Source organism: Boleophthalmus pectinirostris, unplaced genomic scaffold, assembly GCF_026225935.1.
Source record: "Boleophthalmus pectinirostris isolate CB_2022bp ecotype Guang Dong unplaced genomic scaffold, ASM2622593v1 HiC_scaffold_6, whole genome shotgun sequence".
Classification (NCBI taxonomy): Eukaryota; Metazoa; Chordata; class Actinopteri; order Gobiiformes; family Gobiidae; genus Boleophthalmus; species Boleophthalmus pectinirostris.
In genome coordinates, this window is record NW_026571447.1 from 23,240,966 (window position 1) to 23,268,007 (window position 27,042).

Sequence of the window (27,042 nt, forward strand, 5' to 3'; positions counted from 1 at the left end):
CTACTTAAAGACAATAAAAAGTCCAGTCTTTCCTTAACCATATTAAAAATATTATTGATAGAGAAATGCTTTATATATGAGATCACTGGTTTTAGTCCTGGTTTAGACCTGCTTTAGTCCTACTTTAGTCCTAGTTTAGTCCTAGTTTATGAATTAATCCTGGTTTTAGTCCTGATGTTAGTTCTGGTTTGGTCCTGGTTTAGTCCTGGTTTAGACCTGGTTTTAGTTCTGGTTTTAGTTCTGGTTTTAGTTCTGGTTTAGTCCTGGTTTAGTCTGGTTTTTAGTTCTGGTTTAGTTCTGGTTTTAGTTCTGGTTTAGTCCTGGTTTAGAACTGTTTTTAGTTCTGGTTTTAGTTCTGGTTTAGTCCTGGTTTAGACCTGGTTTAGACCTGGTTTGAGTTCTGGTTTTAGTTCTGGTTTAGTCCTGGTTTAGTCCTGGTTTAGACCTGGTTTAGTCCTGGACTGGATTAGTCCTGGTTTTAGTCTTGGTGTTAGTTCTGGTTTAGAGGCGCACAGGAGGAAGCGCGGTTTATGCAGCGTAAGCGAGAAAACACGATCCACACGCGGCTCACGGGAGCACGTCGGTGTCCGCGCAGTAACTACGGAAGGAAACGTGGTCCGCGCGTTCTCAGGTTAATGACGATGATGAAGGTGTGTGTGTGTTTTTGTGTGTGTTTGTGTTTGTGTGCGTGTCCCCTCATGTGGCAGGTCACTATAGGACAGTAGTGCAGACATCATGAGCCTATGCAGGTTGTTTTCACCAGTGACATTTAAGTTGTAGGCGATATTATATTTGTTATTTTCTTTTATATTTCACGTCGGGAGAATAATTTCCAAGACACGAATGTGTTTTTACCTGTGCACTGCTGACTCTGTTCTACTGGCTCTTCGACCTCGTCCATTGTGCCGCCAACGTTAACGTGACGTTACATCGCTCTTACTGCGCGCGTTTTGTGTGGGTTTCCGGCAATGAGTGGAATTACCGAAATAAAAAAAATTTATAAATGTGTTTTTTGTGTATGTGTGTGTGTTGTTGTCCCAACAACACATAAAAACAGGTTTTATAATAAAGCAACTCGCATACAGAAACACTAAAGTTAGAGATTAAAAATGAGATTAACGCGATTAAAAAACATAACGCGCTAAATATGACTGTAATTAATTAATCGCAATTAACGCGATAATTTGACACCCCTAGAAAATATATAAACATATACTTACTATTAAACATTTTTAGGCTATATTTAGGTCTATATACCCTAGTGGTATTTGAAAAACTGTATATTTAACATGGTATTTGGTTTGAAAAAGCTGGAGAGCCTCTACCAGAGCACAGTCCCAGTTGGTGAATTCACTGACAATGAAATAAAACAGATTTTTTGTCTGATTTGGTTAAAAAATTCCAAGTGTGTTTTTTAAAGAGATTCACAATCACTAAATATGACAATGAAAGGCAGTAGTGAATGAGAGAGGGAGAGGGACAGAGAGGGGGAGGAGAGATACAGGCAGCGCCAGAGAGGATTATGGGTAAATACAGCGAGGCCCGCCACTCACTCGCTGCCAGTTGATTAGCCCAGGTGTCTGTACCCACACATGAGCACAATTTGAATTTTAAACTCAAGCCCCAAAACACGTGTCAGACCTCGGCAGGCTGTCTGTCACCCCACCTCGCGCTGACAATAGCACAAGAGCAATTAATGTAAAGCTGCAGCCATGTGCCAATTTACCCACAATTCCCTGCTCACAACATAGGCCTTGTCCTATCACACAAGTATTTTTTTAACATAATACATGAGGCACACCATCTCCTGTGCCAAAAACATCTCCATATCAACCAGCAGTGTCCCAATTTACTCATTATGGAGCGCGTTCCAATTTAGGCAATTTTAGCATCTTCCATGTATACATCTCTGTGCTTCCTGAGTCGCGTCTTTTGGATTGGCGTTCTGCATATATAATGTTTCTCAGTATAGATCTGGTGTCTGGGTTACTGACTGAATATTTTACAATATATAACTATATTCAATTCATCGCCTTCAAGCAGAAAACAGTCCATTTAATGTATGTATGTATATGTCACACGCTTGTATAGGCAAATATTTAGACACTACATCCCAGTTTACAATACATGTAACATATTTACTGCTTTGGAAACATGGATTTTCCAAGATACTAAGTTAAAAAGACTCAAATAACTTAAATAACATCGCTGAAAATAGTACAAGTTGAAATAATAATCCTCTTTCTCAATGGAAATTTTAGACGAGCCCTGAAAATCTGTATTCACATAAAAGTAATATTCAATAAAAGAAACAATAAATCAGATATAATCACTGTTACCTCAGAATAACTCAATCCTAAAAGACTGCACAATTTATGTATCAGTACAAAAAGGACTTATACTTTACCCCTGTAGTATAACACTATTTATTACTGACTTTAACACTAACTACTTACTTTTACTATTACTATTTCTTAGGGATGTAACGATAGCCAAATCCTTCAATAAGAAATGTTCACGATCTGCATGTCACGGTACGAAACTGATACGATATTTTGTGGAGACTAAGTGAATTGTGAATATGCTACTTTTAAAGCCTTTACCTTTTACTTTGCCAAGCCTTTGGTTCTGTCATCTGTATAAGTGCTTAATAACATAATTTCTTCATGCTGTTTGTGCTGAAATGGAGCAAAGGATCATGGTCTATGTAGTTCCATCTGTTTTTTAAGCTATTCCTGCAGCATAACAAAGAATTTAAGCAATGAAACTTGTAGCGTGATATATTATGATCCTTCATGATATTATTGTAAGGCTTATGAGGATACAATATCATGATGTTTTGGTTATATTTAATGAAACACAGTGATTACATCTCTACTATTACTACTATCAACACACTTTTTACTCATTGGCTTTTAACACAGAGAATTCTGTAGTAATTTTAGCATTTTTTTATGTTTTTTTTTTTTATTGACTTGACTTGTTTGTTTATTTTTTATGCTTTATTTTATCCAATGTGTTAAAGTATATTGTGCCTGCTGTGTGCAACACTTAGGAGACTTAGTATTGGTAAAAAGTGCTATACAAATAAAGTTGGATTGGACAGTACAAAACCACCGTACACTTAAGACTTTCATTTATTCCACAATTTCATGAATATTTGCACGTTAGCACAAATACCTTGTTAGCGGTAGGTATTCTCAAAATGCTTTTTTAATGAACATACTTTGGCTTCCAAGACTAATTGAATACCAAGCTTTTTAAAACCGCATTTTAATTTGCGACACATTTCGTCTTAATGCCTATTTTGTCTGTCTCTATCTCATTGTACATTAAAGTGGATGCGCACTAGAAGCCTCTTCTTTAATTGAAGGTTAACTCTACACATTATGCATACTAAAAAGACTGTTCCTGCCTGGAGCTCTTTGTTTTTCTGCATATATGTTAGACACTTTGACGTCCAGAATGACAGGGAGAGTAGACAATTAATGTAAGCATATAGGTAGACCATACAAGCAAGTGCCCCAGCAGCTGTTTTCCATATAAGCAAGCTGAATTAGTGCCAAAAGCAAAAGGATACAGGTGCTGCTATTTCCTTTGAGACTTTAGATACGGCAGAACAATATTATCACCATCCTAGCTTGTGTGTTTGTAAGTTTTGTGTTTTTCTTCAGAGAGAATTGATTAAAATTCAAAGCAGCAGTTATGAAAAGCTATTCCGATTCTGAAGGGCGCACTAAGCAGTGTTTTAATAAGTAAAATGGATCAACAGCCGCTGGGATTTTTCAGGTTTAGTTGTATTCTCGTTCCCAGTGAGGTGAAATTAAAATGCACCACTCCGACCTTGTACGAAATATAATTATTGCAACTCGATTCAATAATCTCGCAGTTCTTTAGTTTTTAACTTTGTTTTCAAATATAAAAGGGTTTGAGTGAATGCAAAGAGGAGGAGAAGAGTACTTAAGAAGAAGTCAGTCTGTAATTCTGTCTTTGTTTATGTCTGTTTATGCTAAATACATGGTGTTATTGTTGCTTTCAGAATAGTAAGCAGCTCGCTATCCAAACAGCTATTCATCATACATTTCTTGTTTTGTGAGGGTTCAAAAGATTGTACCTGTTTTGTTTGTTATCACTCATATGAGATCTGAAATTACATGTGGCACATTTGCTGCAGGATAACAGTTATTCCAACTAACCAATCCACAGTGGTACTATAAGTAATGTGCAGGAGTGGCTGTGTACTAGTACTATGCAGGAGTGGTTGTGGGAGTATAACATTACAGCAAGAAAAAAAAAAAAAAAAAGAAAAGAAAATTTTAAAAAAAGAAAGAAAAAATATGAACATGTAAATACTCATGTTAAAACTTCAAATCCAGTATATGCTTCTAGATAGATAACAAATGATGTGAGAATTTGATTCCTTTCTGATTTAACAGGTTTTGACAAGGAAAATTCTGCAAAAATTGGGAAAACTATGACAAAAATGAAAGAGAAAAGTTTAAAGGGCTCATATTAAGCTATTTTCTGATCTATGTTATAATGTTTCCTCATCCAAAACATACCTGGGGTTGTGTTTTATTTCATTCATGTTTAATGCACAAACCCTGCTTATTTAGGTGAGTTCTTCTCTCAGACTGAAAACACGTTTTTACTGTTCCACCTTGTGATGTCATGTAGTAATACAGGAAGTGATCCCCTGCGTTTTTAAACTCGATACACCTTCATTAGAATCATTTGGATACATTTCAACCCTGGATTTATCAATCTCTACTGATCTAAGGGTAAAAAGCAGCTGTTAACTTGAAAACTACTGCTTCATGACATCATAACGTGGAACAACGCATTTTTAGCTTTGGAGATCTAGACAGTAGGCATGTAACAATATCCAAATCTCTCGTACGATATTATCATGATATACATCTCATGGTACGATATTTATTGCGATATTTTGGAGAGGCTGATATAATTGTAGACACGTTTTTTGCTTTTAAAATATCTTGACAAGATTTTGGTGTGAATTATTTCCATCATAATCACAAGAATTAAAATAAAAAACATTTTACTTTATGTTGTCTGCGCTGAAATGAATCATGGGATATGTAGTTCCCAATGTTTATTAGCTGGTGCTACTATAAAATCATGCATTTAAGGAACTTGTAATTTGATATATTGCGACAGCCCACGATATTACTATGAGACTTTTGACGATACAATATTACGATATTTCGGTTATTGTTACATCCCTATTAGACAGAGTAATAATCCAGGATTATTCAAACCTGTGTGAATGAAACAAAACATAACATTTTTGGGGGAGTAACATTAGAACATGGCTTAAAGCTCAAAATAGTCAGTTTTGTGTGTTATAGGACCTTTAAAGACTGAAAGACTAAAATTGACTGTACTGTGCTGTGGATGTAAACACACACCAAAAAGCAGATCTAATTATTGGCTTATTATCTGATTTTACTGGCCTTGTAAATGTACCCATATAAGGTTCCTCAACAGTGCACACGATAGCACTAAATAGCATTGACATTTAAATGCATACTGTAACTAAAAGTAGATCAAGTGGAATTGTAACACATTGTATAATATTATATAGAATCAACGTCTCTGCTCCCTGCACCTACTCCTTTTATTAGCGGCTCTTACAATGACTCAAATTAAAACTCCCATTAATCCAACAGTGTAATCCATGCATGCGTAGGGCTGCTCCATTCATCCTGAGTGGGGATTAGTGAACAGTGAGCCCTGTGTTGGTGGTCACTGGACTATGGCACCTCATGAAGATAATATGCCTGATGTGTGCGTGTGTGCGTCTCTGTGTGTGCCGCTGGTCAGTATTGTGCGTATGCGAGAGGAGGTATTCAGTACATGTGGCCAATGGGTTTGTCCGGGCCCTTTGTGGTGACCTGCTCAAGGGGAAAATCCCTGTGTGGTGGTCTTCTGGAGATGTGGAGGTCCGAGGGGGAGGCCTGCAGCATAGGTAACTGTGAATAAATGGAATAAGCCCCCAAAGCCACATTCTATTTGTAATTAGGCTTAGTAACTGGATAAAGGAATGAATTTAGATTGGTAAATCAATGTTGGGAACCAGGTTAACTGTAAAGTAGGGGTTATACACAAAGGCAATTCTGGAAATATTTAAGCACTGTGTCAGGTTAATGAAATTGAAATGACCAGTTTGCAGATCTAAGATGGAGATGTATACGATCAGGGTCAATTACTGTAACATACTAGAATGTAATGAGCGCTAACATTTCTGGTGGAGAGTCTACCACTTGCACGGCTCTATGGTGATTATTGCATTGCCTCGATGTTACACAGTATGGCATTAAACATATAATATATCTCCATGAAAACAAGCAGCCACTAGGCAAAGTAAAATCTTCGGAAAAGCGATTCAGTAAACAAAATGTTTTTCTCACAATAGCCTTTCTAGGTGTTGTTTACCTATAAAAACTGAACAAACACAATAAACAGAAGTTAGATGCAATATTGTGGAATATTTCAGGAAAAGTGATACCATCCCCATGGAGACAAGCAGGTAGCTGACAGAAAAGTTACATAGTGCACCTTTAATGTGGCTTTCTTCTCAACCTTCTTTTCTGCCACTCATTTGGACAAGGTTTTGTGATATTTGTAATACTGCCATTATAATCTGTCATTGGATTTATGCGAATAAAATATATTTAAGTACATCAATAATGAGCACTTTGTTTTTGTGGTATTAATACACTTCTGTGAATTTGACAATGAGCAGTTTTCCATTCAGAACTCTTTCACAGAAACAACAGAAGCATTAGCAGATCCTGTCAGACTAACACCTTCAGCTGTGCACGCCATTGTAGCGTTGTGTTTCATTTGCATATCACACTTTTTAGGCTTTCATTCTTCTCATATAGTGCCACGAGAGAAGTCTGCTTAGAGCTGTAGTTTCAGACCTTTTGTTCCTCTCTTCCTGTATGTAAACAGCCATGTATTGCATCTGCATGTACCCAACATTTATAGGAACTGTTTTCCCCCACACAGCAAAAGTAAATGCACCTCTTGACCCTCCCGCATTGCAATCCCTGAGATCATTAGTTAAGCACAAATTGGAATTGGTGAGAATAAGGGACGGGCTAAAATGGAATCGCAAAACAGTAATAATAATAAACATTTATATCCCTGTACTGGAGTATTGGAAAATCTATACAGCGCAGCCTTCAGTGCAATCATGAAAAGGGATCGGTCAGAGATGCTTGGCTGCTCTGTTCTCACCGGGCCACACCGACCAATGGATTCATCTTTGCACTGTTGTTGCATCCCAAATGAGAAGCTTCTTAAAAGGTGGTCCTAACATGAAAACACTTTATCTTCATTTGAGGAGATGATGCATGGTGCGTAGTGTGTGTGTGGGCGGATCTGGACAGAGATATACTGGATTTTCATTGCTGATTTTTACAGCAGTGAAAACAAGAGCGTCTAGTTTGCACTGGGAGATGAGCGTATATATCCATTGTAAGCTTATGGGCCCATAAACATGCATGCTGAGTTGGGGTAATCTGTCTGCCAAGTAAAGTATATTGGGCCAAACTAAATATTATGTATATGCTTTATGTAGTCTGTGGCGGTATAGTGATGCAGGAATTATGGGTAATGGATACACACTACGTCTCTTTTATGAATGCATAATAGAATGACTAGGATGCAAATGGCATAGCTTGTGCCTCACAGCAAGGAGGATGCTAGGTTTGATAATTGAAGTATGTTTGTGTAGAGTTTTCATGCTCTATTCATATCCACACAGGGGTTCTCTTTGCAAAGCTTTTACCCATCGACCTAAAACTTTGTGCACTACTCAGCTAAACCTCCATAGTCCAAGAGTAGGAATTATTGAATGTTTTATATCTATGCGATCCATATAATTGAGATTAAAGGTAAGATTAAGGAAAGAGCTGGCAATAAAGTAAATGGAGATCCAATACACAATAAAGGTTCCAGAGGATACACTTAAAGACTTTCATTGCCTCTGATAGAATAATCCCTCCATGTTTTTTTAATTGTTTGTTTGTACATTTTAATGCTTACTTAGCTGTTGTAACAATGAATGTGTGGCTTATTGCTGGAACTTATTGACAGAAGCAGACATGAGACTGAACACTAGGCACATGGACCCTTCGTAATATTTGGTCCAATAAAATTTTTCAAGATGAGTATAAGTGGCACGAGTCAATATGATTTCTTCGGTCCTATATTATGCAAAATTGACTCTTGCAAACTTCAAGCTATATATATATATATATATAATGCTGTTATCCTGTGTTTAGTTATGTTTTGTTTTGTTTCATACATGTTTGAGTAATCGTTTATTATTAGTCTGTATACATCTTCACAGCTCAGAATGCTCTGTTCCACCTGTGATGTCATGCAGTGGTAGTTTTCAAGTTAACAGTTACCTTTTACTTTTAGTTAAGCAGATACTGTCAATTCCAGATCTGAAATTATATAAATGACTCTAGTGACTGGTAGCCTGATTCATCAGACCTGACCTCGCAGCATTTGGATTCATTCGCTCGACGGTAGGCAGGTACTTTTTTATTTAACCAATTGCTGCTATTTGGTTGTGACGTATGTAATGCACCAAATCCTGTAGGAAGAAAGGCAATAACATCTTCCCCTTGATAAAATTCACCAAACATTCTCTGTGTTCTGGCTTTAAATCTCAATCTCGGTTATTGTTGCCAACATAGAATGTATGGCTTCATCTACATCCATCTCAGCGGCTTTGATTACTGTTGTGCTGTACCACAAAAGGACCCAGACAGGCGCTTGAGTTTGATGTCAATAGCTTCACAGCTCTTCGCTGACTGGCCGACTACAACTTCCGAGGTTCTTGCAAACCATCTAGTGTATTCTGATTCCTGACCTAGTCACTGGAGAGAAATTAAATTGAGTAAAGGCACTAGGTGGTGCCAGCCTGGCTAAGTGACTACTGTATGGAGTTTAAAAACACAGAAGAGCACTACCTGTTTTACCACATGACATCCCAAGGTGGAACAGAGTGTTTGAGAGAAGAACTCAGCCTAAATATGCAGGGTTTATGCATCAAACGTGTGTGAATGAAACAAAACATAACAAGTATTTTTTGTGATGAGGAAACAACATTTTAACATAGATTCAAAAATAATGTAATATGGATCATTTAATAAACAATAAGAAGAAATGCTACAAACAATAGAAATACAGTATCCCAGTTTGATAAAGACTCACCCAAAATACATCTGTCCTAAATCAAATGTAATTCGTAGGTGGGCATACAAGAAGTGTCAGGTACAGCTCTGAACAGAAATCTCCTAATCCGAAAACTTGGACAGCCTTCCCAAGTACATAATACTTTTCCGTTCAGTCTGCACTGGCTCCGTCTCGGGTTTGATGTCCCTCCAACATGCAGCAGCCTATCATTATTTCATTCCTTTTTTAACATAAAGCATCAATTATTCAGCTTTGGGTAGATCAGATATGATTTTTTGATTTGACAAAAATGACTGTGCGAGAGTCCACCCCTTGCATATAAAAACCGCTGCAATGATAATACCTTGAGTGATGGATGAGAAATGGGAGGAGTAGATGGAAATAATTTCAGTATGCTAGAATAAATTATGTCTACATTAGCATAGTGTGACAAATATGACTTTCTCTCTCAATAAATAGCGTTTGCATCCTTAAAAAATGCCCAATGCAAATTCGTTTTTTAGAGTTTTGTATAAATCTCATTTGTAAGGAACCCTGGAAAGTTCTCCTTCTGGCGACAACAAAAATGATTAGACGATTATACACTGATGCGCATTCATTACTCCTAACTTTTACAAATACAGACAGTTTGCTTCGTAACTTTTCCTGAATGTCCTAAAAGTCCTCATTAATTCCTACCTTTACTAAACTGGCCCTTTTTCCTGTCTCCTCCTTCCTCCACTATTCCTCCTCTGTCCTTACATCCTCTTCCCTAGCTAATGAGGCAACTTAAATTTATGCCAAAACACAAACAGTGAAAAAAATTAAGGTAGCGCTCACTGGAAGCTGTTTGTAAAAGGATTCATCATGTGAGCAGTTTTCAATAAATAATAAATGCAAGTGGTGACTTTTGTCTGCGAACGAGACTTTGGGCTATGAATAATGCATTGTTATTCCTGGATACGGGGAGGTGCGGGGACAGCATGGCAGCGTATGAACTGTCATCATGTGTGTGTGTGTGTGTGTGTGTGCGAGTGTGTGGGGAAAACAACGCCGTGAAGTCCATGCTGTTTAAAATAGCAACAGCAGCATTGAAGTTTTGACGGGGTTGAACTTTTAACATGTTTCTTGATCCACACCTAACCCGTATTCAGGATATTATGTTAGCAATGTTTTGGTGTTATTCAAATCATTTCAGGCATTTTATTTACATAGCCTGCAGTAACCTCAAAGGAGTTTACAAGATGCATGGCACTTCTCAGACTCCCCACCGGGGCAATGAAAAACTCAATGGGACCTCGAACTGCAGGACAGACGCACCCGTATAAAACAGCACGTGCATGTGATTAGAACAATAACTGTGTTGTAACTACACTCAAATGTTATTCTCTTTATTCTGTGTTTTTGATGTTAATTTTTGTTTGGGAAGGGAGAGAGGAGGGTCAGGTAAAACTACTTTCAAATTCAAATTCACACAGATTAATTTCATCTTTTATATCAGATGCCCTTCCAAACAGACATATACTATGGATATGTCATTGCTCTGCTTAGAATGTTCCACAGTATGACATTAAATCACTAAATAGATAAAGAGAAATAACTAATAGATAAATATTACATTTTATAGTTTCATAGTTACAAAATATCTAGAAAAACAAGCATTATGATTGTGAGCGGGTTTGGTCTCCATGAAGTTAGAAAGGTTTAGTACTATACTGTGAAACATTCCAGACAAAGCAATAACATCTTCATGGAGAAAAGCATTTGATGGACCCTCCACCACAAAAGTTACACAACACACTTTCAATAGACATATAATTTGTGATCTGAAATATGTTATGAAACAATAATAATAATTAAAGCCGCTAGCAGAGATGATGGCCCTCGCCTTGGCACGCAGGCACCTCACACACGACCACCGGCATGCTGTTGCCCTTCCTGACAGCTGCCCAGGCCCACAGATCCTCTGTCAGAAAAATTACACAGTGCACCTTTAAATGTTTTTTTTTTCTTTTGAATCTTTACACTCTTACTGATCAGCTGTGAAAAATGCCCCATGTCCATAATACATTTTTTTGCTTGGAGTCATTCATAGAATTTAATCCCCAAACTTGGTACAAGTCCAATAATGCCGACATTTCATATCTATGGTAGGGGGAGCTATTGAGTACACTTGTCGTATACTTGTATTATATTCAGACTGAAATCACGCATTAGTGATTTAATTTCAGCACAATCGAACTAAGCATGTCTGTGTACGATTTTTTAAAATATTTTTTGGGGAAGTCTTTGTGCCCCTGCTGGCCAACAGTGAAAAATGCCCCATGTCCTTCATATATTTTTTGCTTGTAGTCATGCTTAGAAGGGAATCCCCAAATTAAGCACAAATCCAGTAATGTTGATATTTCATGTCTATGCTAGGGGGCGCTATAGTGTTAAATTGTATTAGATTTCATAGTCCTTTACATTCAGGCCAGGACCACGCAATTGCAATTAGAATTTAAGCTCTCTAGATCAATGCCTGTGGCTGTGAGAAGTCATTACAAAACAGGAAAAAAGGTGTTTTTTCACCAGCGTGCTGTGAGCAAACTAAGAAAATAATATCTCAAAATAATGGATAATTTTTGTGAACCTATGTCTCTAGATGGGACGTGCCAAATGTGAGCTCATTTGGCCCAAAAAAACAGGGACTAGTAGCGTTTTACAAACATGCAGCCAAAACAGTGGCGAACTTTTGATCCAATATGGCCAAGTTTCTGTTCATTATGGGGGTATGCGCCAGTTCAGCTTTTGCCTTGTCTTATTATTCGCTATCACCGGTCTGAATTTCGTTTGCCTATGCCAAATTTTGCTTGTCCCCACTCGGCGGCAGCGCTGTTGAATCGGGTCACTTTGTGCATTGTTACGATGCCTGTTTCATCAAATTTTTCACCTAACCAGTCAATCCCATACTTGGTTTGGGGACTTTCTGACAATATTTAGGCCCTCTAAATCGCAATCGTTTGCAAGGAAAACTAATAATAGAGAAGAAATGGGCAAAGAACGATAGCCCTCATCAGTTACTCTGTTACTGGCTCTGACCAATAATACTGTTTCTAAATTACACAAATTTGGCCTCAGATGGTACATATTTCACTTGGATTGTGGAGCAGTTTTTGGTGAAACTTGGGAATAAAAGTGAGTGAGAAGTGATAGACTATGTATCGCTGATCTGAATATTTGATTTGAGCAGCTGTTGGTCAGGTCCTAATGACCCTTAAGTAACTATCAGTGGGACGTCTAACTGCAGGACACACATCTGCACAGTACAGTATATAAATAATCAAATAGTCCTCTCATGATTAAAACATGATTTGCTGAAGCTACTTATTTACAGAGGGTTTGTGTTTGGGCATTTACTCGAGAGTTGCAAAAAACTGATCTTAAAGGTTTACTATGTAACTTTTCTGGTTGAAGGTTCACCATTGGTTTGTCTCCATGGAGATGTTACCAGGAATGTTCCATGGTACAGCATTATTTTTTTTTAATTCCAGGTGTTTAAATGCCTGGAAAACATGAATTCTGACTGTGAGTGGGGTCATCTCTCCACAGATCTGACTTGTAATCTGACGTGACATGCTTGTGTCTGTAGGTATAGTTAAGTTAATGCCTTGCTGTCAAACATTTTAGGCAAAGCGTTTCTATGGAGATAAGCAGGAACAAAGTTACACAGTGCACTTTCACAATCTGATTGTACCATTACTTACCAAAATGATCACTATTATTATTCCTTGTACAATATGCACTTTTTTCCCCCTGGCAACACAATACGATATTAATAACTAAAATTTGTCTTGCTGTTGTGGCCGATAATCGATTATTGGCAACACCGATATCAAGATTTCAACATTTCAAGCAACTGTCAACCACAAATTTATGATAACATTTCACAGGAAAACCATCCAACTTATTCATCAACCAATGCTAACCCACGGTAAGATAAGATTACTTGATTGAAGAAAGTTTTCTCATGACTTGAGTAAATTTCACATGTCAAGTAAAATAATTTTTCAATGGAATAAGACTTTTTGCACTTGAAATACGAAATCTTGCTACACTTGTACGCACGATACAATTTTCTGATTAATATTCGAGCAACGCATTATGGTCAGATGTAATAATAATCACAAAGTTGATTAGCCAATTATAGTTTGACAGTTGTTTGATCAGCTTTATGGGGCTTTTCAGACACATCGGATGAAAACCCCAGCTTTTCTCCTGCTCTTGTATTGGCCTATTATTATTTCATCTGAGCCTAATAGCTACCCATTGCCCTAACATGATATGAACATCTAATGTATATCCTCTTGTCCATGTGTGGGAGTTCTATGCACTGGACCCCGGAGCACATTCGTATTGCACATTTTCTGTTCATTTGATCTCCTCTCCATCCCCTCTCTTCTCATTTCCCCTGCTTTTTCCCCACTCTGTAATCATTACGACAACAAAGGCAACTACTTTTCCTGCTAGCTTCTACACGGGCCTAATGTATGTGTGTGTTTTTCTGCTCCTCGTCAGTTGTCACGGGGGATACATGAGTGAAAAACTTGATTGAAAATGTGTGGAAAAAAGGGAATAATTATAAAGGGGAAAAAAGCTGCAACGGCCCGTGACAGTAATCATCGGTGATCTTGGCTGTCATTCCAGAATGTTGTAAATAATTTATCAAAAGAAACAAAGGGGAAACAAATATGCAAATAAATCCCCGAAAAGGCCGCTAACAGGGGCCTGCAGTGCCACATGGGAAGAATAGGAGCGGATTATAATGGCGGCAGGTTATGGCTGTGATGAATCTGAATCTATCTTGTTTCATCTACCTTGACAGTACTGAAGTCGCACATAACAGAAAAGAGGAGAGAAAAAAAAACCTGGAGGGATTTGTGGTTTTGATTGAGGAGGGAAGGGAACAAGGGAGGGAGCAAGGATTAAGGACAAGGGGATAGGAAGGATTGGAGAAAGGAGGGGTGAAACAACATTTGGGAAAGAGATGGAGCAGAGAGGGATAGAGAGAGGGAGGGAGGGAGAGAGGGAAGCTTTTGAGGGTGTATTCGGCAGTGCTGTGAAAGGTAGCCATCAAGGGCTTTGATGAAAAGTGCAGGCCTTCTAAAGCTTAGGAGTGACAGCATATGATTTGGTCAAAGCATGGAGCTTTTCAAAGGTAGACATTTTCCCCTCCATTCATCCCTCACGACTTGACTGTAACTTTTTAGGGGGCTGGGCTCAGGCTCAAATGTAGAATTGGGATGACAGATTGTCTGCTGCTGTATTGTCAGTGACTTATACAGAGTGCAGACTGGCTGAGAGCAGACAGGCTAAATGAGAGGGATTACACTCAATAGTTTAGCTAAGGGGCCACAGTCAAAGACAAGTTGTGTATTGTGGATAATTAAGTAGAAATATGGGTGCTGGTCAGTGCATTTGTTCTGGAAAATTGCAGTTACTTCTGTATTCTCTATAAACTGAAAGTGTATGCCCTCCAAAGCAGCACTCCATGGAGATGTTATTGCTGTCTCTGAAATGTTTCACAGTAGGGCATTTACCATTTCTATCATTATGGAAACTAAACCGGGCCAAGTTTCTGGTCATATCTGTGGAGAGACAACTCTGCTCACAGTCAGAATGCCTTTTTTTCTGAGTATTTTGGAGCCATAAAGCCATAAGTAACTAAATAAATGCAAGGTAGATCTGTTTTAGGTCATATTGTGGAACATTTGAAGCAGAGTAATTAGCCTGATTCATCAGAGGATTTCACTTCGTGGAAACCGTCTGACCTCACAGCATTAGAATTCATTTGCTCAACAGTAGGCGGGTACTTTTTTTATTTAACCAATCGCTGCTATTGGGTCATGATGTATGTAATGTGCCAAACCAGTAGAAAGAAGGACAATAATGTCTTTCCCCTTGATAGAATTCACCAAACATTCTCTTTGTTCCGGCTTTAAATCCTCGATCTCGGGAATCGTTGCCAACACAGAATGTCTGGCTTTGTCTACATCCATCTCGACTGCTTTGTTTACTGTTGTGCTGTACCACAAAAGGGACCTAGACAGGCACTTGAGTTCGACGTCATGGCTTCACAGCTCTTCACTGATTTATGGACGGTGATGGACCCCCAACCAAAAAGTTACTCAGTGCAGTGTACCTTTAAACACGTGATCATGTTTGCGGTAGTCCATTGTTATTGTATCGTGTGATTTTGGACATTAACTACAACCCTTACTCATCTCTTGGGAGTATTTCTTTCTGTGAGTAATGGATACAGAAAAGCTATTTACTGCATTGTGCTTTATTAACTAGCAACACTTATGATGATAAACCTGTTCAAATAAATGCACTAGAACTTTAAATCAAGTTAATGTGCAGTAACACAAGATCACATGGATAAACAATCTTTTTTCTTTGCATTTTGATAAGGTATGGCTTTTGTATTACTCTCTTTACTTATCTGTGCTTCACATTGGCACAAATAGTGAACTGATTCGTATTCGTACTTTTCTTAGTTTTTCTTATTTTTTTGTGATTGCATGTTTAATTGAAGTAAAAAACTATCCTTTCTGTTGATACTACTCCGCGAACATCATCACGTTCTATTTTTTTTATCTTTTTCAAACATAAAATTATCCTTTCCCATTATTTTTTCTCTGGTTCTCACTTCAAAACCCCTGATTACATTATGCGCGGCTTAATTTGTACCTTTAGACTTTCCATTTCCACTCTGCTATGACAACAGCCCGCGCAACTGTTGTCTTGCAATGCCTTTCTCCATGTTATTATCATTCAAGCTCGGAAAAAAACATTAGCTTTGGGGGAACAACAGTCATTACATTTACAGCGCCTATGCTAACGGGCTCCTGAGCTGTCAGCTGATGTGTGCGTGTCCCTTCACACACACGACAACATAACGCCTTGTGCCTTATGTAAAATGTAGCTTTAACACCTATGCGCAGAGACAGGCACGCTAATGACGTGGCTCTTTCAAAGTAAAAGCATGCAGAAGGGAGCTGGTACGCCACCGGGGCCCTTGTCCTGATATAGTGCTACCCACACACAAGGAAAGATAATAGCGTCTAATTTAGGCCCTCATATCTGCACAGTTCTCCAGAGGACCAAAGCTCATCAGGAGTATATTGGTGACCTACATACTACGAAGAGAGAGGAGAGGGCTCAAGTGAGTACGTTTGACAGAGGAGTAGGGACTTGTCTTAGCCCAGACACACAAGCATGTAAACATGTCTCTGAGCATGTCTGGGTGAGTCTGCATACATAACATACTGTACCATACATTAGGTACATGAGGGATGAGGGATCCTCCATGGGCTAAGAAAGTGCTCAACTAATATGAATCAATGTAAGTTTAATGAAGTCTCAAAAAGAGCATTGTGCCGAGTTTAAGAATAGATCAGTGTCAGGTCAACCATACAATACTGACTCCAAACACAAGAGTTCAGTAAAGGAGCAGATATTTGATGTATGGGCTTTTTAGTGTTTATGATTTTATTAAATTTAGCCCAAAATCACAATGACCTGGCTTCACGAAATGGTTGATTTATATTAAGGAACGTTAGATACTTTATATTGATTTCAGTACTACAATTATAATTTAAAAAATATAAATATTGTGGTCATTTGTGGTATTTCTGATATAGATCTAAGACCTTAACATGTCAACAGATTCTTAACATTTTCAGGAGTAGTTTCATTTTCTTCAGTATTATTCAAATGAGAATCTAGCTTTGATACTATGCACTGTTTTTTTTGTGTGTTTTTTTTTGGATATACATATACATATGTCTCCCCAGGACATCATGGAAAGTCCCAAACTCATTGCTCCAAGCCAGATCAACATCCATACACCAGTGAATATGTATGGACATTAAAGGGACAGTCTGGAATTTTGGACATTGGACCTCCTTTCCTAGCACTAGTGACCTCTGAAAATACAAGGACTGGATGGAAAATATTAAAAAGTGTCTCCACACGTCTCCAACACTGTGGCTAAGAAACGTGGTCCTATATAAAAAATTTTGGACTGTCCCTTTAACTAACTTGTCCAACGATCTTTACTATCCATGGGTTTCAGACATAGACTGTATATAGATATAGACATAGCTAGCCAACTAGCCACTGCGTTCCAAATAGGAAGTGAGCATGGGCGCGATTCAAGCTCCATCGACTCTGGCTTCAATTCACTTCATATTGAAAAACTGTCTCCCCTCTCTCTGTAACTGCTCCTCAATTTAGTCTTAAAATGTTCGTATTAACTTGCTCTATAAGATCTTTTTTCTGTAAATCAATTCCTATTGCTAATATGGAACTCAGCCCTAAATTCGCCCCCATAACTGCTGGTCTCATGAGCTTCATTTGACTGGAAGCGAACGCTCCAGGTGACGTCACATTCTCTTCTCCACTTCTTTATACAGTCTATATTTTCAGAATGATGTGACGTGATTATAACAGTAACCTGAAAATGGAGCATATTTTACTTGTCAGAGATGAAGTCAAGATTTAGATTTATCATTTTATATATTTATTATTTTATATGTACACAATACAAAATTACAAGACAGATTAAATGTGGGGTTTGAACAGTATACACATCCATAACAAGATTGATTAAAAGCTATGCAGGTCAAAAAGTTGGAAAGAAAAAAAACTGAACAAAACGATATACGATTTCAAGTGTACACAAAATAAAGTGTATAAGTCTCAGCTTTTATGAAAACCCCACAGAGGGTCTTGAATATGTTTAGATCTCTTCTCAGATGGTCGCGCGTGTTGCCGGGGGGACCCTCAGTCAATGATGTGATGCACCGTTTTGTGGCGAGAAGGCCAGAGAACGGCTGGATGTGCGATGTAATATGTATTCAGCTGGCATCAGACAGACCTCCAGTCATCATTCATCATTCATGGGCATCGTCTGTTACCTTCACAGTCCGCCAAATGTCTGAGAGGACCTGACAGGGAGAGAAAAGAAGAAACACATATAAGTAAACACAATAGAAGAAGAGAATAATATGCTGTTTATATAAGAGGATAATGGGTCCTTAAGGTTAGCTGCTACAAGTCTGACTTGAAATTTCTGCTGACGTGTGAGATTCTCGTACCACAAAGGAAAAGTTTAATGAAAATTTAAGTTTTATTTCATTTAATTTGTTTTTATCAATAGAAATTTGAAATATGTCAGAGCAATCGTCTCACTCAGTACCAAATATACCCACCTCAGTTACTACAATGTATTATAAAATCCTCAGTCAAATGCTTTAAAGGGTCTATATTATGCCATTTTCTGATCTATGTTGTTTCCTCATCAAAAACATCTAGAGTTGTTTTGCTTCATTCACATATGTTTAGTGTTTAGGCTGTGTTCTTCTCTCCAACTGAAAACACTCTGTTGCACCTTGTGATGACATGTGGTAATTCAGGAAGTTGTCCACTGTGTTTTAAAGTCAATACATCTTCACTAGAATCATTTGGATGACCTCAGCCCTGGAATTGCCAATCTCTACTGAACTTAAGGTAAAAGGTAGCAGTTAACTTGAAAACTACCACTTCGTGACATCATAAGGTGGAACAGAGCTTTTTGAGCTTTTCTAATTATCTATCTAATACAGGATTACTCAAACATGTGAGAATGAAATGAAACACAACTCCAGGTATGTTTTTGAGGAGGTAACATTATAACATGACCAAACATGACCCGCATACAAAAGTCAATTTTGTGTAATACAGGACCTTTGTTTTATTTCTTTTATTGGCACTCTATCCTTATTACAGAAACTTAAAACACATTTTTGCTATTGCTGTTGACAAATGCCATAATGCACTGTTACATTTTTGGCATCTTATATTATACTACTATATATACAAAATACACCATTAAACTTTATTGTTTCAGTTTCCAATGTAAAGTATATTGACTGGTAAACAGAACATTCAGAATACCCTGGTCCAAAACACAGCATATACCAAAGGGTGGGGACATCTGCAGACGTTTATGTGTCTGTCTGGCTCAGTTATAAATGGCCATAGAACAACTTGACTCATGCATAGTAGTGGTGGTTGCGATTGAAGGAGAAGGAACTGAGGTTGGACCACAACTGATGCAAAAATAGCTATTTGAAACAGCCTGGAAATGTATTAGCCCTACTTTATTTGTATGGGTGGTTGGAAGACTTCAGGATCCAGCTCCTATGTCCCTGTTACCACAAATAGTAACCTAATGTTTAATAGTTATTTTTGCAGTTTTCCTTCTGGGGTTGCAATTATCAGCATTTAGCATAAAGTATTCAGTAACATATTGCTGGCAGACCGAAGTGGGATTCCCTTCCTTACAATTGTACGAAGTTGAAAGTATTTGATGCAGCAAATGCAAGACAGAGATAAAAATAAATAAATGCTCATAAGGCTCACACACACATTGTAGATATTTGCTCTAATACAATGGAACATGTTCAGATCTACATCCAGACCAAGATTAGTGCCATTCTCTTTTTGCATGAGAAAATAAACTAGTTGTGCTCATACAAAAGTGAAATAATAGAAAATATTGGGCTTCTCATTAAAATGATTCACATATTTTAACCATCTGATGTTCAACAACAAAGGTCTGGACTTGGTCAAAATGCCATTCTGTCAAAAGTCGGAGCTGGCCTGGGCATCAGTGGCATGGCTGCAGACTTTTTAAGAGTTTCCAGACTGATGCTATTAAGGCTTTTGTTCTTACTTCAAACATTTTGGGATCATCAGTGACTTTCCCATCTTTTATCTCTGATTGACTTTTTCTACAGACATTTGGGAGCATGAACAGAACATGTTTATGTGCTAAGTTGGGATAGAAGTCCTGGTGAGAAAAGTCAGAGCTGAAGAGAAAACTCCTTAACGATGTTGGGGCAACGGAAGTGAAAGAGACTGCCTTTAGTAATTACAGATTCACTGAGTGCTAGCAAAGAGCTGAGCCACTGTTATGTAAACCCGAATGAAAGATTAATGAGAAAGCCATCATCTCACTCTCAACCTGCTGGGGTAGCACATGACTGACCCATATGGATGACTGCTATCTTCAACTCTATACTGTATAAACCTTTTAGTGTTTGCAAACACTTCCTATGGCTTCTAAAGATAGTGACAGTAATAGATCGTGATGTGAGCCAAGTAGACCGCAATGTATGATTTTATAAGGAACCACAAGTAGCAAAAAACCACACAAAAAACACACACAAAAAAAAAAAAACATTTATAATAACTACACCTTAAATTTCCTTATTAAAGCACACATAAAGATTTAAGATGGGGCAACACAAATAACTACACCCTCATTCACCTTACAAAACATGATCAAAGTTTTAATACATAATGAACAAATAGTACAGTAAAATGATTCAGGCTTAGTAGCTTAATTAAGGGGTTCGTGTTAGGGTATTAATTAAGTTCTTAATAAATGATTTGTTCATTATCTTAAAGATGTATTATGTAACTTTTCTTGTGGAGAGTCCGTCAAATGCTGTTCTTCATGGAAACGTTATTGCTTTGTGTGAAATGTTCAACAATATGGTATTTAACCTTTCTGTCTTCATGGAGACCAGATCAGACCAAGTTACAGGTCAGATCTGAGAAGAGGCAATAGACTTTCCAGCAGCGCAATTATAGTTTTTATTTTATTATTATGATGTATTACAGTGAAGAGTAACGCCTTGGATTATATAGAGCTTTAGCGTCTTAACGTGTTATTCATTCACAGTGTGCAAATAAAAATATATACACAATAACTTAACTCACGTTTTTATATGTTATAAAAGAAAAGCAAATCATAGCCCCAGACACCCTCATTTATATTGGAATTAATAGAAAATACTGATTCCAGGGCCAATATTATCAACAACAACCTTTACAAGTACAAATGCTAATGTCATATTTGAGCCTTAACTAGCAATTGGACAGAGGTGCTGGGGTGAAGGAAACAGATGAAGGACAGACAGCAGGGAAAGGAGACGGAGGTAGGAGCTAGGAGATAGGAGGTAGGAGAGAGAGAGAAAGAGAGAGAGAGAGAGAGGGATTAGGCAATAAAAAGACAGATGAGATCGACACACAGCCCTGACACACTGAGGCTGTTCTTTAGCCTGGGAGCAGCTGCAGTCACCACACTCATACACACTCACACATACACACACACACACACACATACATACACACACATGGTAGCTTTGTGATGTGGTTAGAGCGCGTGCATGTGATGTTTAGAGAGGGGCCATGCTGTAGGAGGCCAGACCCACAAGCCTGCATCATAAGAGTAGGGGGGGACTTTGCCATGTGTTGTATCTTGACTTCAGTTGCGGCTTCCATAATTCTTAGTCTCTCCATCTTTTTTCCTCTTTCCTTTATACTATATATCCGCCCTTTTCCCTCCCCATCTCTTGTCTCAGTCCAATGCTCCGCTTCCCTTCAGCTCTTCCTCCTCTGCCTGCGTCGGTGTCCATCAATCTTCCCGGCTAACCTTATCACATCCATCTCCAGGCTCTCTCTTACAAAGGATACACTTCTATGAATAACAATTGCAACTCAATCATCTGACGGTATGATATCTGCATATTACCAATCAAACAGTCAATGCAAAGGTCTCCAGCTCAGCAGTTTAAGCATAATCAGGAAGGACACTGGAGTCGTATTTAGGTCATAAGCAGGAGGTTGGATATATAGGCCTCAACTGTGGAAAGCCGTGGAGAATTTTATTGCTATACTTGATGATTTATTTGAAATAGGATGAGCCTATTTTTCCTTAAGTTATTATGCCGTTACGCCTTTTAGACACCTTCACCTATGCCATAAAGTATATATGCAAGTGCAACCCAGGTTCCATATAACAAACAATAGATTAGGATTACGTCATAACACCCCAGAGGATTGGCAAACATCTTCTGCTGACCAGTTCAAACTTGTGATTGACATGAGTACGCCCACCCTTTACAAAGTTGTATTGTACGGAGCGTTGGTGAATGAAATGAAAATACCTGATTGTCTCCAGTGAGATCGTACAATTTATGACATCAAACTTATCTCGATGAAGGCAAGCAGGTCACGACACTAGGTCAATTTACAGGTCAGGTCTGTAGAGAGTAGAGCCCACTTTAAAATAACTTTAAAGTAAGTACATAAGGTAAGTGGTAATGATTTGAACTGTAATGGTAAAATGTATTTTAATTCATCACAAACACAATAATAGTGGTTTTATGGTGTATTGAAATAGAAACACTGGTAACAGACAGAGGGTGTAGCCAGTGGCAGAGTTAGCAATTTGGGGGGCGAACTTGAGTTTAGGGACCTCACAATAATGCACTGTTATGTTGGTTTTTTTTGTATTTCTTTAATATGTATTGTTTGTCTTTCTCCATTGTTCTTGAGACACACACATCTTTATTTGAATTAGGGTGGATTGGAAACTTGTCTTATTAATTAGGTCGCCTACTAGATAAACAGAGCTGAAAGTTGTTTTGTTTTTTTGCTAGTACAATTTTTTGTTTTGTTTACATCCATTATATATGATTATGATTATACTATGATTATGTTCAAATCAGGGTAAAGCTGGCTAGTCCATTCTAACATGAAAAGGGGGAAGCTTTGACAGTTAAAATAGATTTGACAATCAGATTTTGATGGTGTTTTCTTTTTTAAAAGTAAACCACTCTCATTTAATGTCATATTGAGAGAAAATCAACCTCGACCATTAGTGGCACTGAGGGCAATTGGTTGGGGGGCCCCTCCAGGTTCAAGGGCCCTCGCTGGCTGCCTAATAGTAACGCCACCTCTGGGTGTAGCTGTACTAGCTCAAGTATTAGCATTAGAGGTAATTGCAGTATTAAAAGTAGTATTAGTTGTATAACTGCTATTAGTACTGGTAAGTTAACTTTGCTTTCTTGTTGAAAACAGAGTTCGCATTTCATTTTCTATTACACAGTAAGTAGTCAGCAGCTCTGGAACTTTTGAAAACTTTGGCAGTCCAACAGTAACATATACTGCACATTCTGCTTAGCACAGCCTGAACCCAAAGCAACTTAAATTACCCAAGTGGGTAAAAGCAGTGGGCAAAATGGCAGTAGATTGATGTCATTACCTCAGTGTGAGCCTGGAACCTTCACCACAAATAGTTAAGGAATCTGATCTCTTTCCTGGCGTGCGTGTGTGTGTGTCTGTGTGTGTCTCTGTATGTGTGTGTGTTTGCAGTAACACGAACTTGGGCGCAGTTTAGATTATGACTATAATAAGTATAGGAACCTCCAACCACATTAGCCTGTGATCATGAGGTGGTGGGCTTCTCTCAGTCCTTTGAGGTCTGGCTTCCTCTGTTGTGGTCCCTTTGAATCTGAGCTATTCTGTATTTTCCTAGGATTATCATTGGCTCCCCATGCGTTAATCACCCTATAGCTGTTCCAGTTGTCTGTCCTTGCATGCTATATATGGGTGTGACTGGAGCACGTTTAAATAAGGTGAATATGGTTGAAACAATTACCCGAGAAGGCTTCAGAGCTAAACTTGCAAGCCCCTTGAGTCATGAGTAATCCTAGACGCTCATGTACGGACACCCACGCACTGTACACATCGCAATTTCGACTTAGCTGTGGATAAGCTAACAATCACATCTGACCACTCTGTTCAGTGCCTTCCACCCCCATGTTAGCTCCTATATACCTCCAACGCCCACACACTTCTATATGATTCAATTAATGCTCAACCCCACGGGGTGACCAAAAACTTCCAAGACACATTCTGCCCTGCCAGGGACCTTACTGCTCATTGCGGTAATGGATAAGTGAACTTTGACCCCAGAAAACATTCACAATCCACCCTATATGTGACTTCCAGTAGCACGATTTTTTATCATCCTGTATTGGCCGACTGTCTTTCCATCTCACTCTTCAGTAATGAGACAAGGACTGTCCTCCCTGTGGGTAAAAAGGTCAGTAACCCTCACTCACACAAATACATAGACACACAATAAGCATCTAGCCCTCATGCATGCACTATGAACACATGCGGACATGCACACACCGACTCACAGATGAAAAGGACCCCACTATGCCCCACCATCCCCCGCCTCAAACCCCAAGCGCGCACACACACACACACAGCAGTCACACTGACGCTGACCCAGAAATCCCATCTCTATTATGCAGAACATCAGTTAGCTGATGGTGGAGCTGATTATGCAGCTACCCTCCGCTAGCCCAGAACTCCCCAGTGGATCGCTGCCTTTAAAAACCCCTAATCCCAAATGTCTTTTTAGCATATCAATAGAGAATTATATATTCCTAAACAGTAGGAACTTGCATACATCTCTGCGTCTCTCGCAACTTTTTTCTCATCTCACCAAGGCCCAGTGAGAGCCAATTTAAAGAAAGAGACAAATTTAAGCAAACATGTCCTATATAAAGTTACTCGGACTGTCACTCAAAAAATAGGATTCACTTTATGGATGACAAATAACACTTCTGAAATGATTCAAACTGCTTATTATTCTAATCCATATTATTGGCCAGGAAACTCTTGGAAAAGAGATTTTAATATCACTGAGGTTCTCCTGGTTAAATAAAGGTTAAATTAAAAAAAAAAACAATCCAGCCATTTGTAGACTTTGGCCCCAAACATTTAAGATCTTTAAGGATAATATTGTGTGAAATGGTAAAATATCTAAACAAATATACATATTTGGGGATTTTACAGACCCTTTCACAGGCTTATGTGGGCTTGGGATGGGTAAAAAGCAGTATGCAGGCTTGACTTGATTCGCAAATGAAACCCCACTGAGAAAGTAATCCATAGCATGCGGAGACTGTCTGTTTGCAATCTCTCTTATGAAAACAGTGGCTGATCATCTATTATACACACTAATACCATCGCAAATAAAAAGAGCATATTCTTAGACAATAATCCTACAAAGAACCTTGAAAAACTTTTGCAAAATGAGAAAGCTCGAAGATTAGTTCAACTGTTCCAGGGATGTATAATGTTTTTATTAGATAAGGAACAGAGCTAGAAGTCAGCAGCGATGGCAGACAGTAACTAACTTTGTATGTATTGGCTTCAGTGTGTCCCAGTGGGCAGCTTTATGGATTGCTCCAGTGCAGGGGTGAAAAGTGGTGACCCCAACACAGAATGCTGGGTAAGCAAATTTACAAAGTAATCTGACACTGTGTGTTTGCATGGGGTCCTGGAGGCTACTTGCTTTATATAAACACTTGTAGAGACAGAACACCATAGAGACAGTGCGGTTGAATAAACAGTCAAGCCATGTTTACATACACAAGATAAATTAATTAGTTATATCAATACTGCTTTATTACTAACTTCTGTCTATGTCCAGTGATGCTAGCACTTTATAAAGACATACTTCACAGAAAACACATTTAAATTATCTAATGAATATACCAAATTCTGTTGAGTTGAAAGCACTGCCAGTAGAGTTATGGGAGGGCTATCACAGAAAAAAAAAAAAAAGTTGAATAAATATCAACTGCATTTTAATATATTATAAAACAGATTGACACAATGGGATATGATAAGTTGACTGTATCCTTGGCTCTGGATACAAATCCCAGTATGAATACTGGTCTGTATGTATGTGCACGTATGCTTACTCACACGAGCTGAAAATGTGGTCCCTACCGTACGCTCATTGATAATGCCATGCATAGCCATTCTGCATGTTTTAGCTTGGTAATTGAAAGGCCATCTGTGGTCTACTGGGGAGGTTTAGGAAAGGGTAAACTATGAAGCTCATTATTTTTAGAGTCGGAAGCCCTCGGAGGCCACAACAAATTAGTTTGTGTCCAGTTTAACCTTCACAAGACTCAATTACTGGAGCTTAGGTGTATGCATACATGTGTTAGTGCAAACTCACGTAGCAGTAGTAATATAGCAAAGTCAAAGGGACCCTACCCGAAAGTGGAAAGTACTTTGTCAAACGGACAATGGTGTCTGAGTTAAAACTTTGTCTGGACGACACAAAACAAGGAGAATTGATTACCCCATGTGAGGCAGAGAGTGGGTCTGCTTAATCTATAAACATGGAAACAGAAATAAGCTGCATGTCTCAGCAGTTTCCTGTAAGGTGAGCTCTGTGTGTGCACGTGTGTGTGTGCGCCTGTGTGTGTGCGCCTGTGTGTGTGTGTGTGATTGCTCAGGCCTGCAAAGCTACGCTCACCACTCTATTACTGTGTCCCTGTGTCTGTTGCCTCCATCGTGTGTGTTTCCATCTGTCTCCTGTCACCGCTGGTCCTCTCTGCACCATTAGGACCTGTTAGGGTCGGAGGTCATTTCTCCAGAGGTCAGAGGTCATCCTTCCAAAGGTGAAGTGTCACCAGGGTCGGCTCTGGTGTGAGGTGACATTGAACAAGCACGCAGCTGCAGTCCTGACAACCAACACCTCTGGGAACTTCAAGAACATCCCTCTTGGGTGGCATATATTATAGTTCATATAAAGTTATTCGATTGCAAAGATTAAAGGTTTGTTTAGCATATTCACAAATCCTGTGTTATTATTGACACCAGGACAAGCAGTGGCCTATGCTTAGTCATCCCCCCCCCCCCCAGTCACTGCTGATTTGTTAACCTAAACACAACCTTAATACTTACGTAAAAACTGAATGAATAAAATGGTTGTTTGGAAATGTTACAATTTGACTGTGTTTAGCACTGTGCTGAATTTAGCCACAGTATTTACCCTCATCAACTTAAATTAAAAAAGTATTATTACTGAATTAACTTTAGCTACACTCACTATGTTTTCATGCAAGC

At 38.5% G+C, this 27,042-nt stretch overlaps 1 long non-coding RNA gene across 4 annotated transcripts in view; it reads right to left on the bottom strand.

Annotated features, from left to right (window-relative positions):
• Nucleotides 1-17,768: 17,768 nt before the first annotated feature.
• The window catches only part of LOC129411722 (uncharacterized), an 87,262-nt gene continuing 77,988 nt past the window's right edge, over nucleotides 17,769-27,042 (bottom strand). For all 4 annotated transcript variants that reach the window (XR_008633428.1, XR_008633427.1, XR_008633426.1 and 1 more), the window contains exon 5: nucleotides 17,769-18,212. This is a non-coding gene — a long non-coding RNA (uncharacterized LOC129411722). The remainder of the gene's footprint in view (nucleotides 18,213-27,042) is intronic.